Source organism: Channa argus, unplaced genomic scaffold (genome assembly GCF_033026475.1).
Source record: "Channa argus isolate prfri unplaced genomic scaffold, Channa argus male v1.0 Contig067, whole genome shotgun sequence".
Lineage (NCBI taxonomy): Eukaryota > Metazoa > Chordata > Actinopteri > Anabantiformes > Channidae > Channa > Channa argus.
The window spans coordinates 1-13,925 of record NW_027125286.1 but is presented as its reverse complement, the minus strand read 5'-3'; the positions used below and the strand labels follow the sequence as shown (position 1 = coordinate 13,925).

At 43.3% G+C, this 13,925-nt stretch overlaps 20 non-coding genes across 20 annotated transcripts; all 20 read right to left on the bottom strand.

The window, feature by feature from the left end:
* Nucleotides 1-718: 718 nt before the first annotated feature.
* On the bottom strand, nt 719-791 carry trnav-cac (transfer RNA valine (anticodon CAC)). Its single transcript has one exon. It is a non-coding gene; the product is annotated as a tRNA-Val (tRNA).
* Nucleotides 792-1,005: 214 nt separating this feature from the next.
* trnav-aac (transfer RNA valine (anticodon AAC)) lies at nt 1,006-1,078 on the bottom strand. Its single transcript has one exon. It is a non-coding gene; the product is annotated as a tRNA-Val (tRNA).
* A 1,059-nt stretch (nt 1,079-2,137) lies between these two features.
* On the bottom strand, nt 2,138-2,210 carry trnav-cac (transfer RNA valine (anticodon CAC)). Its single transcript has one exon. It is a non-coding gene; the product is annotated as a tRNA-Val (tRNA).
* Nucleotides 2,211-2,424: 214 nt separating this feature from the next.
* trnav-cac (transfer RNA valine (anticodon CAC)) lies at nt 2,425-2,497 on the bottom strand. Its single transcript has one exon. It is a non-coding gene; the product is annotated as a tRNA-Val (tRNA).
* A 214-nt stretch (nt 2,498-2,711) lies between these two features.
* On the bottom strand, nt 2,712-2,784 carry trnav-aac (transfer RNA valine (anticodon AAC)). Its single transcript has one exon. It is a non-coding gene; the product is annotated as a tRNA-Val (tRNA).
* A 1,059-nt stretch (nt 2,785-3,843) lies between these two features.
* On the bottom strand, nt 3,844-3,916 carry trnav-cac (transfer RNA valine (anticodon CAC)). Its single transcript has one exon. It is a non-coding gene; the product is annotated as a tRNA-Val (tRNA).
* Nucleotides 3,917-4,130: 214 nt separating this feature from the next.
* trnav-cac (transfer RNA valine (anticodon CAC)) lies at nt 4,131-4,203 on the bottom strand. The gene has a single exon. It is a non-coding gene; the product is annotated as a tRNA-Val (tRNA).
* Nucleotides 4,204-4,417: 214 nt separating this feature from the next.
* On the bottom strand, nt 4,418-4,490 carry trnav-aac (transfer RNA valine (anticodon AAC)). Its single transcript has one exon. It is a non-coding gene; the product is annotated as a tRNA-Val (tRNA).
* A 1,601-nt stretch (nt 4,491-6,091) lies between these two features.
* On the bottom strand, nt 6,092-6,164 carry trnav-cac (transfer RNA valine (anticodon CAC)). Its single transcript has one exon. It is a non-coding gene; the product is annotated as a tRNA-Val (tRNA).
* A 214-nt stretch (nt 6,165-6,378) lies between these two features.
* On the bottom strand, nt 6,379-6,451 carry trnav-aac (transfer RNA valine (anticodon AAC)). Its single transcript has one exon. It is a non-coding gene; the product is annotated as a tRNA-Val (tRNA).
* A 1,042-nt stretch (nt 6,452-7,493) lies between these two features.
* Nucleotides 7,494-7,566, bottom strand: trnav-cac (transfer RNA valine (anticodon CAC)). The gene has a single exon. It is a non-coding gene; the product is annotated as a tRNA-Val (tRNA).
* A 222-nt stretch (nt 7,567-7,788) lies between these two features.
* Nucleotides 7,789-7,861, bottom strand: trnav-aac (transfer RNA valine (anticodon AAC)). Its single transcript has one exon. It is a non-coding gene; the product is annotated as a tRNA-Val (tRNA).
* A 1,049-nt stretch (nt 7,862-8,910) lies between these two features.
* Nucleotides 8,911-8,983, bottom strand: trnav-cac (transfer RNA valine (anticodon CAC)). The gene has a single exon. It is a non-coding gene; the product is annotated as a tRNA-Val (tRNA).
* Nucleotides 8,984-9,205: 222 nt separating this feature from the next.
* trnav-aac (transfer RNA valine (anticodon AAC)) lies at nt 9,206-9,278 on the bottom strand. Its single transcript has one exon. It is a non-coding gene; the product is annotated as a tRNA-Val (tRNA).
* Nucleotides 9,279-10,310: 1,032 nt separating this feature from the next.
* Nucleotides 10,311-10,383, bottom strand: trnav-cac (transfer RNA valine (anticodon CAC)). Its single transcript has one exon. It is a non-coding gene; the product is annotated as a tRNA-Val (tRNA).
* Nucleotides 10,384-10,597: 214 nt separating this feature from the next.
* trnav-aac (transfer RNA valine (anticodon AAC)) lies at nt 10,598-10,670 on the bottom strand. The gene has a single exon. It is a non-coding gene; the product is annotated as a tRNA-Val (tRNA).
* A 1,042-nt stretch (nt 10,671-11,712) lies between these two features.
* On the bottom strand, nt 11,713-11,785 carry trnav-cac (transfer RNA valine (anticodon CAC)). The gene has a single exon. It is a non-coding gene; the product is annotated as a tRNA-Val (tRNA).
* A 222-nt stretch (nt 11,786-12,007) lies between these two features.
* Nucleotides 12,008-12,080, bottom strand: trnav-aac (transfer RNA valine (anticodon AAC)). Its single transcript has one exon. It is a non-coding gene; the product is annotated as a tRNA-Val (tRNA).
* A 1,049-nt stretch (nt 12,081-13,129) lies between these two features.
* trnav-cac (transfer RNA valine (anticodon CAC)) lies at nt 13,130-13,202 on the bottom strand. The gene has a single exon. It is a non-coding gene; the product is annotated as a tRNA-Val (tRNA).
* A 222-nt stretch (nt 13,203-13,424) lies between these two features.
* trnav-aac (transfer RNA valine (anticodon AAC)) lies at nt 13,425-13,497 on the bottom strand. Its single transcript has one exon. It is a non-coding gene; the product is annotated as a tRNA-Val (tRNA).
* Between the last annotated feature and the right edge of the window lie 428 nt (nt 13,498-13,925).

The following is a 13,925-nucleotide window of genomic DNA, read 5'->3' as shown; positions in this document are numbered from 1 at the left end:
CCGCTCTGTCAAAGACACACAGCCTTTATTCAGCGACTACCCTGGCGTAATCTTTTGTTTTTTTGTCTCTTTTGTCTATTTGTGCCATTCTGTGATTTCAGGTTGTTTTACTGAGCAAGCATTCGTAAGAACTTAGTCAACCCACTGACACAGCTTGAGTGTGCATGTCATCTTAAAATAACAACAAGAGTGTTTCTGCCTGGTTTCGAACCTGGGACCTTTCGCGTGTGAGGCGACGTGATAACCGCTACACCACAGAAACCGGCCACTTTGACAAACTTCTTCAGAGCGTAGCTTCCCAGCAAAGTAAATAAAACAGTCACGGAAGATTACTCCTAAGGGGCTTTGGGATGAGAAGATCTTTATGGAACTTTGTAGTACTAAAACCAAAAGTGTTGCCTTTCTCATTGTTAGAACTGAGACAACCCCTTTTACAAGACACTCCAACCAGGCTGACTGTGCAGATAATAATAAAAAAATGACAATAAAAGCCACTTGACTTGACTTGACTTGACTTGACTGAATCGTCCGCTCTGTCAAAGACACACAGCCTTTATTCAGCGACTACCCTGGCGTAATCTTTTGTTTTTTTGTCTCTTTTGTCTATTTGTGCCATTCTGTGATTTCAGGTTGTTTTACTGAGCAAGCATTCGTAAGAACTTAGTCAACCCACTGACACAGCTTGAGTGTGCATGTCATCTTAAAATAACAACAAGAGTGTTTCTGCCTGGTTTCGAACCAGGGACCTTTCGCGTGTGAGGCAAACGTGATAACCGCTACACCACAGAAACCGGCCACTTTGACAAACTTCTTCAGAGCGTAGCTTCCCAGCAAAGTGAATAAAACAGTCGCGGAAGATTACTTCAAAGGGGCTTTGGGATGACAAGATCTTTATGGAACTTTGTAGTACTAAAACCAAAAGTGTTGCCTTTCGCATTGTTAGAACTGAGACAACCCCTTTTACAAGACACTCCAACCAGGCTGACTGTGCACTGACAGCAACAGTGTTTCTGCCTGGTTTCGAACCAGGGACCTTTCGCGTGTTAGGCGAATGTGATAACCACTACACTACAGAAACTGGCCACGTAGGGTGTCAATTCCAGAGGGTAGCATCTAACCACAAAGCGACACATCATCATGCAAGGTCGACTCTAAGGGGCTTTCAAACCTCCTAGTGCACAATAGGTACTTTCTCAGCTTAATGGGGACCATGCTCATATGTAGAGGCTGATCGGTCCAACGCTATGCCAGTGCAGTGTGGAGAGGAGATTGAAGCTCTTGTAATTGACATCCTAGGGCTGCTGCTGCAAGTGCAGCTATTTATCATGGGAGAAATTCTCAATTTCGATTAATAGTATGTGGTCGGCTTGTCCAAACTAAGGCTGTTTAGAAATTGGTTCTTAACTTTCTTCAGTAGTCTCGCATAACCCTTTTTCGACATGCTGTTTGCCATATCGCGTGCACCAAGAATAGGGAATGCAATGCAAGAAAGGGACTCCTCAACAGATAGTCAAAACTGAAATTGAACGACGACTATTGCAACTTTAGCCAGTAATCATTCCACTGCAATTGCACTGTATACATGCCGGACATTCAAATGCACTATACTGTTTACATGCTGCTTTTTTTGTACCTTTGGCACACTTGACTGTACTGTACTGTAAAATAGTATACAATAGGTTTACTGGTCGGCACTATCTTAGGTTTTTTGTCCTGTCCTGTGTTATTTTGTGTTGTCCGTCTACACTGTCTGTCTGTACTGTTTTTCATCTGCACTGTTTACACTAGGTTGAACTCGATGCACTTTACATAGTTTGTGTTGTTTTGTAGCACCTTGGTTCTGGAGGAACGTTATCTCGTTTCTACTGTGTACTGTGTACCACTGTGTATAGTAGAAATGACAATAAAAGCCACTTGACTTGACTTGACTTGACTTGACTTAATCGTACGCTCTGTCAAAGACACACAGCCTTTATTCAGCGACTACCCTGGCATAATCTTTTGTTTTTTTGTCTCTTTTGTCTATTTGTGCCATTCTGTGATTTCAGGTTGTTTTACTGAGCAAGCATTCGTAAGAAATTAGTCAACCCACTGACACAGCTTGAGTGTGCATGTCATCTTAAAATAACAACAATAGTGTTTCTGCCTGGTTTCGAACCAGGGACCTTTCGCGTGTGAGGCGAACGTGATAACCGCTACACCACAGAAACCGGCCACTTTGACAAACTTCTTCAGAGCGTAGCTTCCCAGCAAAGTGAATAAAACAGTCGCGGAAGATTACTTCTAAGGGGCTTTGGGATGACAAGATCTTTATGGAACTTTGTAGTACTAAAACCAAAAGTGTTGCCTTTCGCATTGTTAGAACTGAGACAACCCCTTTTACAAGACACTCCAACCAGGCTGACTGTGCACTGACAGCAACAGTGTTTCTGCCTGGTTTCGAACCAGGGACCTTTCGCGTGTGAGGCAAACGTGATAACCGCTACACCACAGAAACCAGCCACTTTGACAAACTTCTTCAGAGCGTAGCTTCCCAGCAAAGTGAATAAAACAGTCGCGAAAGATTACTTCTAAGGGGCTTTGGGATGACAAGATCTTTATGGAACTTTGTAGTACTAAAACCAAAAGTGTTGCCTTTCGCATTGTTAGAACTGAGACAACCCCTTTTACAAGACACTCTAACCAGGCTGACTGTGCACTGAGAGCAACAGTGTTTCTGCCTGGTTTCGAACCAGGGACCTTTCGCGTGTTAGGCGAATGTGATAACCACTACACTACAGAAACTGGCCACGTAGGGTGTCAATTCCAGAGGGTAGCATCTAACCACAAAGCGACACATCATCATGCAAGGTCGACTCTAAGGGGCTTTCAAACCTCCTAGTGCACATTAGGTACTTTCTCAGCTTAATGGGGACCATGCTCATATGTAGAGGCTGATCGGTCCAACGCTATGCCAGTGCAGTGTGGAGAGGAGATTGAAGCTCTTGTAATTGACATCCTAGGGCTGCTTCTGCAAGCGCAGCTATTTATCATGGGAGAAAGTCTCAATTTCGATTAATAGTATGTGGTCGGCTTGTCCAAACTAAGGCTGTTTAGAAATTGGTTCTTAACTTTCTTCAGTAGTCTCGCATAACCCTTTTTCGACATGCTGTTTGCCATATCGCGTGCACCAAGAATAGGGAATGCAATGCAAGAAAGGGACTCCTCAACAGATAGTCAAAACTGAAATTGAACGACGACTATTGCAACTTTAGCCAGTAATCATTCCACTGCAATTGCACTGTATACATGCCGGACATTCAAATGCACTATACTGTTTACATGCTGCTTTTTTTGTACCTTTGGCACACTTGACTGTACTGTACTGTAAAATAGTATACAATAGGTTTACTGGTCGGCACTATCTTAGGTTTTTTGTCCTGTCCTGTGTTATTTTGTGTTGTCCGTCTACACTGTCTGTCTGTACTGTTTTTCATCTGCACTGTTTACACTAGGTTGAACTCGATGCACTTTACATAGTTTGTGTTGTTTTGTAGCACCTTGGTTCTGGAGGAACGTTATCTCGTTTCTACTGTGTACTGTGTACCACTGTGTATAGTAGAAATGACAATAAAAGCCACTTGACTTGACTTGACTTGACTTGACTTAATCGTACGCTCTGTCAAAGACACACAGCCTTTATTCAGCGACTACCCTGGCATAATCTTTTGTTTTTTTGTCTCTTTTGTCTATTTGTGCCATTCTGTGATTTCAGGTTGTTTTACTGAGCAAGCATTCGTAAGAAATTAGTCAACCCACTGACACAGCTTGAGTGTGCATGTCATCTTAAAATAACAACAATAGCGTTTCTGCCTGGTTTCGAACCAGGGACCTTTCGCGTGTGAGGCGAACGTGATAACCGCTACACCACAGAAACCTGCCACTTTGACAAACTTCTTCAGAGCGTAGCTTCCCAGCAAAGTGAATAAAACAGTCGCGGAAGATTACTTCTAAGGGGCTTTGGGATGACAAGATCTTTATGGAACTTTGTAGTACTAAAACCAAAAGTGTTGCCTTTCGCATTGTTAGAACTGAGACAACCCCTTTTACAAGACACTCCAACCAGGCTGACTGTGCACTGACAGCAACAGTGTTTCTGCCTGGTTTCGAACCAGGGACCTTTCGCGTGTGAGGCAAACGTGATAACCGCTACACCACAGAAACCAGCCACTTTAAAAAACTTCTTCAGAGCGTAGCTTCCCAGCAAAGTGAATAAAACAGTCGCGAAAGATTACTTCTAAGGGGCTTTGGGATGACAAGATCTTTATGGAACTTTGTAGTACTAAAACCAAAAGTGTTGCCTTTCGCATTGTTAGAACTGAGACAACCCCTTTTACAAGACACTCTAACCAGGCTGACTGTGCACTGACAGCAACAGTGTTTCTGCCTGGTTTCGAACCAGGGACCTTTCGCGTGTTAGGCGAATGTGATAACCACTACACTACAGAAACTGGCCACGTAGGGTGTCAATTCCAGAGGGTAGCATCTAACCACAAAGCGACACATCATCATGCAAGGTCGACTCTAAGGGGCTTTCAAACCTCCTAGTGCACATTAGGTACTTTCTCAGCTTAATGGGGACCATGCTCATATGTAGAGGCTGATCGGTCCAACGCTATGCCAGTGCAGTGTGGAGAGGAGATTGAAGCTCTTGTAATTGACATCCTAGGGCTGCTTCTGCAAGCGCAGCTATTTATCATGGGAGAAAGTCTCAATTTCGATTAATAGTATGTGGTCGGCTTGTCCAAGCTAAGGCTGTTTAGAAATTGGTTCTTAACTTTCTTCAGTAGTCTCGCATAACCCTTTTTCGACATGCTGTTTGCCATATCGCGTGCACCAAGAATGTTGGGTTCTAATAACCACAACAGCGCTGATTACACCAGAAAGTACAGTTCTACAACAGTGAAATAAACACAGAAGTCGACTTTGTCTTTTACTTGCTGCAAGGGGAGCCGGCGGGTCTCAGTGACAGTTGCACTCACCCGAACACAGCCACTCCAAAGAGTATCTCCTTGCAAGCTCTTTTTATTGTAAACAGGACAGAACAGAGAAGGGTATGCCTTCACGTGATTGGACATTTCATGCATACATTACTTTTCTTTAAGTCAAACCATCTGGTTACTGAACAACCAGATATTCTCACCCAAGAAGGAATGTGGACACATGATGTATGTCCTGCTCTACAGGTCCTAAACTAGAAGATTCACAGAACAGGATGCACCTCCTGCTCTGTCCCAAGGGTAAACTAAATTAAGAAAGAATGTAGCGTAGAATACATACATCACACCAAGTTGACCATGTGAGTCCTGTGACCTACCACTCTTCACATAATGATAACAACACAAAGAATATAATATAGAATATAATAGAAAATATAACAAACTCCAACAAAGAATAGGGCATGCAATGCAGGAAAGCGACTCCTCTACAGATAGTCAACACTGAAATTGAACGACGACTATTGCAACTTTAGCCAGTAATCATTCCACTGCAATTGCACTTTATACATGCCGGACATTCAAATGCAGTATACTGTTTACATGCTGCTTTTTTTGCACCTTTGGCACACTTGACTGTACTGTACTGTAAAATAGTACACAATAGGTTTACTGGTCGGCACTGTCTTAGGTTTTGTGTCCTGTCCTGTGTTATTTTGTGTTGTCCATCTACACTGTCTGTCATTACTGTTTTTCATCTGCACTGTTTGCACTAGGTTGAACTCGATGCACTTTACATAGCTTGTGTTGTTTTGTAGCACCTTGGTTCTGGAGGAACGTTATCTCGTTTCTACTGTGTACTGTGTACCACTGTGTATAGTAGAAATGACAATAAAAGCCACTTGACTTGACTTGACTTAATCGTCCGCTCTGTCAAAGACACACAGCCTTTATTCAGCGACTACCCTGGCGTAATCTTTTGTTTTTTTGTCTCTTTTGTCTATTTGTGCCATTCTGTGATTTCAGGTTGTTTTACTGAGCAAGCATTCGTAAGAACTTAGTCAACCCACTGACACAGCTTGAGTGTGCATGTCATCTTAAAATAACAACAAGAGTGTTTCTGCCTGGTTTCGAACCAGGGACCTTTCGCGTGTGAGGCGAACGTGATAACCGCTACACCACAGAAACCGGCCACTTTGACAAACTTCTTCAGAGCGTAGCTTCCCAACAAAGTGAATAAAACAGTCACGGAAGATTACTCCTAAGGGGCTTTGGGATGAGAATATCTTTATGGAACTTTGTAGTACTAAAACCAGAAGTGTTGCCTTTCTCATTGTTAGAACTGAGACAACCCCTTTTACAAGACACTCCAACCAGGCTGACTGTGCACTGACAGCAACAGTGTTTCTGCCTGGTTTCGAACCAGGGACCTTTCGCGTGTTAGGCGAATGTGATAACCACTACACTACAGAAACTGGCCACGTAGGGTGTCAATTCCAGAGGCTAGCATCTAACCACAAAGCGACACATCATCATGCAAGGTCGACTCTAAGGGGCTTTCATACCTCCTAGTGCACATTAGGTACTTTCTCAGCTTAATGGGGACCATGCTCATATGTAGAGGCTGATCGGTCCAACGCTATGCCAGTGCAGTGTGGAGAGGAGATTGAAGCTCTTGTAATTGACATCCTAGGGCTGCTTCTGCAAGCGCAGCTATTTATCATGGGAGAAAGTCTCAATTTCGATTAATAGTATGTGGTCGGCTTGTCCAAACTAAGGCTGTTTAGAAATTGGTTCTTAACTTTCTTCAGTAGTCTCGCATAACCCTTTTTCGACATGCTGTTTGCCATATCGCGTGCACCAAGAATAGGGCATGCAATGCAGGAAAGGGACTCCTCAACAGATAGTCAACACTGAAATTGAACGACGACTATTGCAACTTTAGCCAGTAATCATTCCACTGCAATTGCACTTTATACATGCCGGACATTCAAATGCAGTATACTGTTTACATGCTGCTTTTTTTGCACCTTTGGCACACTTGACTGTACTGTACTGTAAAATAGTATACAATAGGTTTACTGGTCGGCACTGTCTTAGGTTTTGTGTCCTGTCCTGTGTTATTTTGTGTTGTCCATCTACACTGTCTGTCATTACTGTTTTTCATCTGCACTGTTTGCACTAGGTTGAACTCGATGCACTTTACATAGCTTGTGTTGTTTTGTAGCACCTTGGTTCTGGAGGAACGTTATCTCGTTTCTACTGTGTACCACTGTGTATAATAGAAATGACAATAAAAGCCACTTGACTTGACTTGACTTAATCGTCCGCTCTGTCAAAGACACACAGCCTTTATTCAGCGACTACCCTGGCGTAATCTTTTGTTTTTTTGTCTCTTTTGTCTATTTGTGCCATTCTGTGATTTCAGGTTGTTTTACTGAGCAAGCATTCGTAAGAACTTAGTCAACCCACTGACACAGCTTGAGTGTGCATGTCATCTTAAAATAACAACAAGAGTGTTTCTGCCTGGTTTCGAACCAGGGACCTTTCGCGTGTGAGGCGAACGTGATAACCGCTACACCACAGAAACCGGCCACTTTGACAAACTTCTTCAGAGCGTAGCTTCCCAGCAAAGTGAATAAAACAGTCACGGAAGATTACTCCTAAGGGGCTTTGGGATGAGAAGATCTTTATGGAACTTTGTAGTACTAAAACCAAAAGTGTTGCCTTTCTCATTGTTAGAACTGAGACAACACCTTTTACAAGACACTCTAACCAGGCTGACTGTGCAGATAATAATGGACAGCAACAGTGTTTCTGCCTGGTTTCGAACCAGGGACCGTTCGCATGTTAGGCGAATGTGATAACCACTACACTACAGAACCTGGCCACGCAGGGCGTCACTTTCAGAGGGTAGCATCTAACCACAAAGCGACACATCATCATGCAAGGTCGACTCTAAGGGGCTTTCAAACCTCCTAGTGCACAATAGGTACTTTCTCAGCTTAATGGGGACCATGCTCATATGTAGAGGCTGATCGGTCCAACGCTATGCCAGTGCAGTGTGGAGAGGAGATTGAAGCTCTTGTAATTGACATCCTAGGGCTTCTTCTGCAAGCGCAGCTATTTATCATGGGAAAAAGTCTCAATTTCGATTAATAGTATGTGGTCGGCTTGTCCAAACTAAGGCTGTTTAGAAATTGGTTCTTAACTTTCTTCAGTAGTCTCGCATAACCCTTTTTCGACATGCTGTTTGCCATATCGCGTGCACCAAGAATAGGGCATGCAATGCAGGAAAGGGACTCCTCAACAGATAGTCAACACTGAAATTGAACGACGACTATTGCAACTTTAGCCAGTAATCATTCCACTGCAATTGCACTTTATACATGCCGGACATTCAAATGCAGTATACTGTTTACATGCTGCTTTTTTTGCACCTTTGGCACACTTGACTGTACTGTACTGTAAAATAGTATACAATAGGTTTACTGGTCGGCACTGTCTTAGGTTTTGTGTCCTGTCCTGTGTTATTTTGTGTTGTCCATCTACACTGTCTGTCATTACTGTTTTTCATCTGCACTGTTTGCACTAGGTTGAACTCGATGCACTTTACATAGCTTGTGTTGTTTTGTAGCACCTTGGTTCTGGAGGAACGTTATCTCGTTTCTACTGTGTACTGTGTACCACTGTGTATAATAGAAATGACAATAAAAGCCACTTGACTTGACTTGACTTTATCGTCCGCTCTGTCAAAGACACACAGCCTTTATTCAGCGACTACCCTGGCGTAATCTTTTGTTTTTTTGTCTCTTTTGTCTATTTGTGCCATTCTGTGATTTCAGGTTGTTTTACTGAGCAAGCATTCGTAAGAACTTAGTCAACCCACTGACACAGCTTGAGTGTGCATGTCATCTTAAAATAACAACAAGAGTGTTTCTGCCTGGTTTCGAACCAGGGACCTTTCGCGTGTGAGGCGAACGTGATAACCGCTACACCACAGAAACCAGCCACCTTGACAAACTTCTTAAGAGCGTAGCTTCCCAGCAAAGTGAATAAAACAGTCGCGGAAGATTACTCCTAAGGGGCTTTGGGATGACAAGATCTTTATGGAACTTTGTAGTACTAAAACCAAAAGTGTTGCCTTTCTCATTGTTAGAACTGAGACAACCCCTTTTACAAGACACTCCAACCAGGCTGACTGTGCAGATAATAATGGACAGCAACAGTGTTTCTGCCTGGTTTCGAACCAGGGACCTTTCGCGTGTTAGGCGAATGTGATAACCACTACACTACAGAAACTGGCCACGTAGAGTGGCACTTTCAGAGGGTAGCATCTAACCACAAAGCGACACATCATCATGCAAGGTCGACTCTAAGGGGCTTTCAAACCTCCTAGTGCACAATAGGTACTTTCTCAGCTTAATGGGGACCATGCTCATATGTAGAGGCTGATCGGTCCAACGCTATGCCAGTGCAGTGTGGAGAGGAGATTGAAGCTCTTGTAATTGACATCCTAGGGCTGCTGCTGCAAGTGCAGCTATTTATCGTGGTCGTGGTCGGCTTGTCCAAACAAAGGCTGTTTAGAAATTGGTTCTTAACTTTCTTCAGTAGTCTCGCATAACCCTTTTTCGACATGCTGTTTGCCATATCGCGTGCACCAAGAATAGGGAATGCAATGCAGGAAAGGGACTCCTCAACAGATAGTCAAAACTGAAATTGAACGACGACTATTGCAACTTTAGCCAGTAATCATTCCACTGCAATTGAACTGTATACATGCCGGACATTCAAATGCACTATACTGTTTACATGCTGCTTTTTTTGTACCTTTGGCACACTTGACTGTACTGTACTGTAAAATAGTATACAATAAGTTTACTGGTCGGCACTATCTTAGGTTTTTTGTCCTGTCCTGTGTTATTTTGTGTTGTCCGTCTACACTGTCTGTCTGTACTGTTTTTCATCTGCACTGTTTACACTAGGTTGAACTCGATGCACTTTACATAGTTTGTGTTGTTTTGTAGCACCTTGGTTCTGGAGGAACGTTATCTCGTTTCTACTGTGTACTGTGTACCACTGTGTATAGTAGAAATGACAATAAAAGCCACTTGACTTGACTTGACTTGACTTGACTTAATCGTCCGCTCTGTCAAAGACACACAGCCTTTATTCAGCGACTACCCTGGCGTAATCTTTTGTTTTTTTGTCTCTTTTGTCTATTTGTGCCATTCTGTGATTTCAGGTTGTTTTACTGAGCAAGCATTCGTAAGAACTTAGTCAACCCACTGACACAGCTTGAGTGTGCATGTCATCTTAAAATAACAACAATAGTGTTTCTGCCTGGTTTTGAACCAGGGACCTTTCGCGTGTGAGGCCAACGTGATAACCGCTACACCACAGAAACCGGCCACTTTCACAAACTTCTTCAGAGCGTAGCTTCCCAGCAAAGTGAATAAAACAGTCGCGGAAGATTACTGCTAAGGGGCTTTGGGATGAGAATATCTTTATGGAACTTTGTAGTACTAAAACCAGAAGTGTTGCCTTTCTCATTGTTAGAACTGAGACAACCCCTTTTACAAGACACTCCAACCAGGCTGACTGTGCACTGACAGCAACAGTGTTTCTGCCTGGTTTCAAACCAGGGACCTTTCGCGTGTTAGGCGAATGTGATAACCACTACACTACAGAAACTGGCCACGTAGGGTGTCAATTCCAGAGGCTAGCATCTAACCACAAAGCGACACATCATCATGCAAGGTCGACTCTAAGGGGCTTTCAAACCTCCTAGTGCACATTAGGTACTTTCTCAGCTTAATGGGGACCATGCTCATATGTAGAGGCTGATCGGTCCAACGCTATGCCAGTGCAGTGTGGAGAGGAGATTGAAGCTCTTGTAATTGACATCCTAGGGCTGCTTCTGCAAGCGCAGCTATTTATCATGGGAGAAAGTCTCAATTTCGATTAATAGTATGTGGTCGGCTTGTCCAAACTAAGGCTGTTTAGAAATTGGTTCTTAACTTTCTTCAGTAGTCTCGCATAACCCTTTTTCGACATGCTGTTTGCCATATCGCGTGCACCAAGAATAGGGCATGCAATGCAGGAAAGGGACTCCTCAACAGATAGTCAACACTGAAATTGAACGACGACTATTGCAACTTTAGCCAGTAATCATTCCACTGCAATTGCACTTTATACATGCCGGACATTCAAATGCAGTATACTGTTTACATGCTGCTTTTTTTGCACCTTTGGCACACTTGACTGTACTGTACTGTAAAATAGTATACAATAGGTTTACTGGTCGGCACTGTCTTAGGTTTTGTGTCCTGTCCTGTGTTATTTTGTGTTGTCCATCTACACTGTCTGTCATTACTGTTTTTCATCTGCACTGTTTGCACTAGGTTGAACTCGATGCACTTTACATAGCTTGTGTTGTTTTGTAGCACCTTGGTTCTGGAGGAACGTTATCTCGTTTCTACTGTGTACCACTGTGTATAATAGAAATGACAATAAAAGCCACTTGACTTGACTTGACTTAATCGTCCGCTCTGTCAAAGACACACAGCCTTTATTCAGCGACTACCCTGGCGTAATCTTTTGTTTTTTTGTCTCTTTTGTCTATTTGTGCCATTCTGTGATTTCAGGTTGTTTTACTGAGCAAGCATTCGTAAGAACTTAGTCAACCCACTGACACAGCTTGAGTGTGCATGTCATCTTAAAATAACAACAAGAGTGTTTCTGCCTGGTTTCGAACCAGGGACCTTTCGCGTGTGAGGCGAACGTGATAACCGCTACACCACAGAAACCGGCCACTTTGACAAACTTCTTCAGAGCGTAGCTTCCCAGCAAAGTGAATAAAACAGTCACGGAAGATTACTCCTAAGGGGCTTTGGGATGAGAAGATCTTTATGGAACCTTGTAGTACTAAAACCAAAAGTGTTGCCTTTCTCATTGTTAGAACTGAGACAACACCTTTTACAAGACACTCTAACCAGGCTGACTGTGCAGATAATAATGGACAGCAACAGTGTTTCTGCCTGGTTTCGAACCAGGGACCGTTCGCATGTTAGGCGAATGTGATAACCACTACACTACAGAACCTGGCCACGCAGGGCGTCACTTTCAGAGGGTAGCATCTAACCACAAAGCGACACATCATCATGCAAGGTCGACTCTAAGGGGCTTTCAAACCTCCTAGTGCACAATAGGTACTTTCTCAGCTTAATGGGGACCATGCTCATATGTAGAGGCTGATCGGTCCAACGCTATGCCAGTGCAGTGTGGAGAGGAGATTGAAGCTCTTGTAATTGACATCCTAGGGCTTCTTCTGCAAGCGCAGCTATTTATCATGGGAAAAAGTCTCAATTTCGATTAATAGTATGTGGTCGGCTTGTCCAAACTAAGGCTGTTTAGAAATTGGTTCTTAACTTTCTTCAGTAGTCTCGCATAACCCTTTTTCGACATGCTGTTTGCCATATCGCGTGCACCAAGAATAGGGCATGCAATGCAGGAAAGGGACTCCTCAACAGATAGTCAACACTGAAATTGAACGACGACTATTGCAACTTTAGCCAGTAATCATTCCACTGCAATTGCACTTTATACATGCCGGACATTCAAATGCAGTATACTGTTTACATGCTGCTTTTTTTGCACCTTTGGCACACTTGACTGTACTGTACTGTAAAATAGTATACAATAGGTTTACTGGTCGGCACTGTCTTAGGTTTTGTGTCCTGTCCTGTGTTATTTTGTGTTGTCCATCTACACTGTCTGTCATTACTGTTTTTCATCTGCACTGTTTGCACTAGGTTGAACTCGATGCACTTTACATAGCTTGTGTTGTTTTGTAGCACCTTGGTTCTGGAGGAACGTTATCTCGTTTCTACTGTGTACTGTGTACCACTGTGTATAATAGAAATGACAATAAAAGCCACTTGACTTGACTTGACTTTATCGTCCGCTCTGTCAAAGACACACAGCCTTTATTCAGCGACTACCCTGGCGTAATCTTTTGTTTTTTTGTCTCTTTTGTCTATTTGTGCCATTCTGTGATTTCAGGTTGTTTTACTGAGCAAGCATTCGTAAGAACTTAGTCAACCCACTGACACAGCTTGAGTGTGCATGTCATCTTAAAATAACAACAAGAGTGTTTCTGCCTGGTTTCGAACCAGGGACCTTTCGCGTGTGAGGCGAACGTGATAACCGCTACACCACAGAAACCGGCCACCTTGACAAACTTCTTAAGAGCGTAGCTTCCCAGCAAAGTGAATAAAACAGTCGCGGAAGATTACTCCTAAGGGGCTTTGGGATGACAAGATCTTTATGGAACTTTGTAGTACTAAAACCAAAAGTGTTGCCTTTCTCATTGTTAGAACTGAGACAACCCCTTTTACAAGACACTCCAACCAGGCTGACTGTGCAGATAATAATGGACAGCAACAGTGTTTCTGCCTGGTTTCGAACCAGGGACCTTTCGCGTGTTAGGCGAATGTGATAACCACTACACTACAGAAACTGGCCACGTAGAGTGGCACTTTCAGAGGGTAGCATCTAACCACAAAGCGACACATCATCATGCAAGGTCGACTCTAAGGGGCTTTCAAACCTCCTAGTGCACAATAGGTACTTTCTCAGCTTAATGGGGACCATGCTCATATGTAGAGGCTGATCGGTCCAACGCTATGCCAGTGCAGTGTGGAGAGGAGATTGAAGCTCTTGTAATTGACATCCTAGGGCTGCTGCTGCAAGTGCAGCTATTTATCGTGGTCGTGGTCGGCTTGTCCAAACAAAGGCTGTTTAGAAATTGGTTCTTAACTTTCTTCAGTAGTCTCGCATAACCCTTTTTCGACATGCTGTTTGCCATATCGCGTGCACCAAGAATAGGGAATGCAATGCAGGAAAGGGACTCCTCAACAGATAGTCAAAACTGAAATTGAACGACGA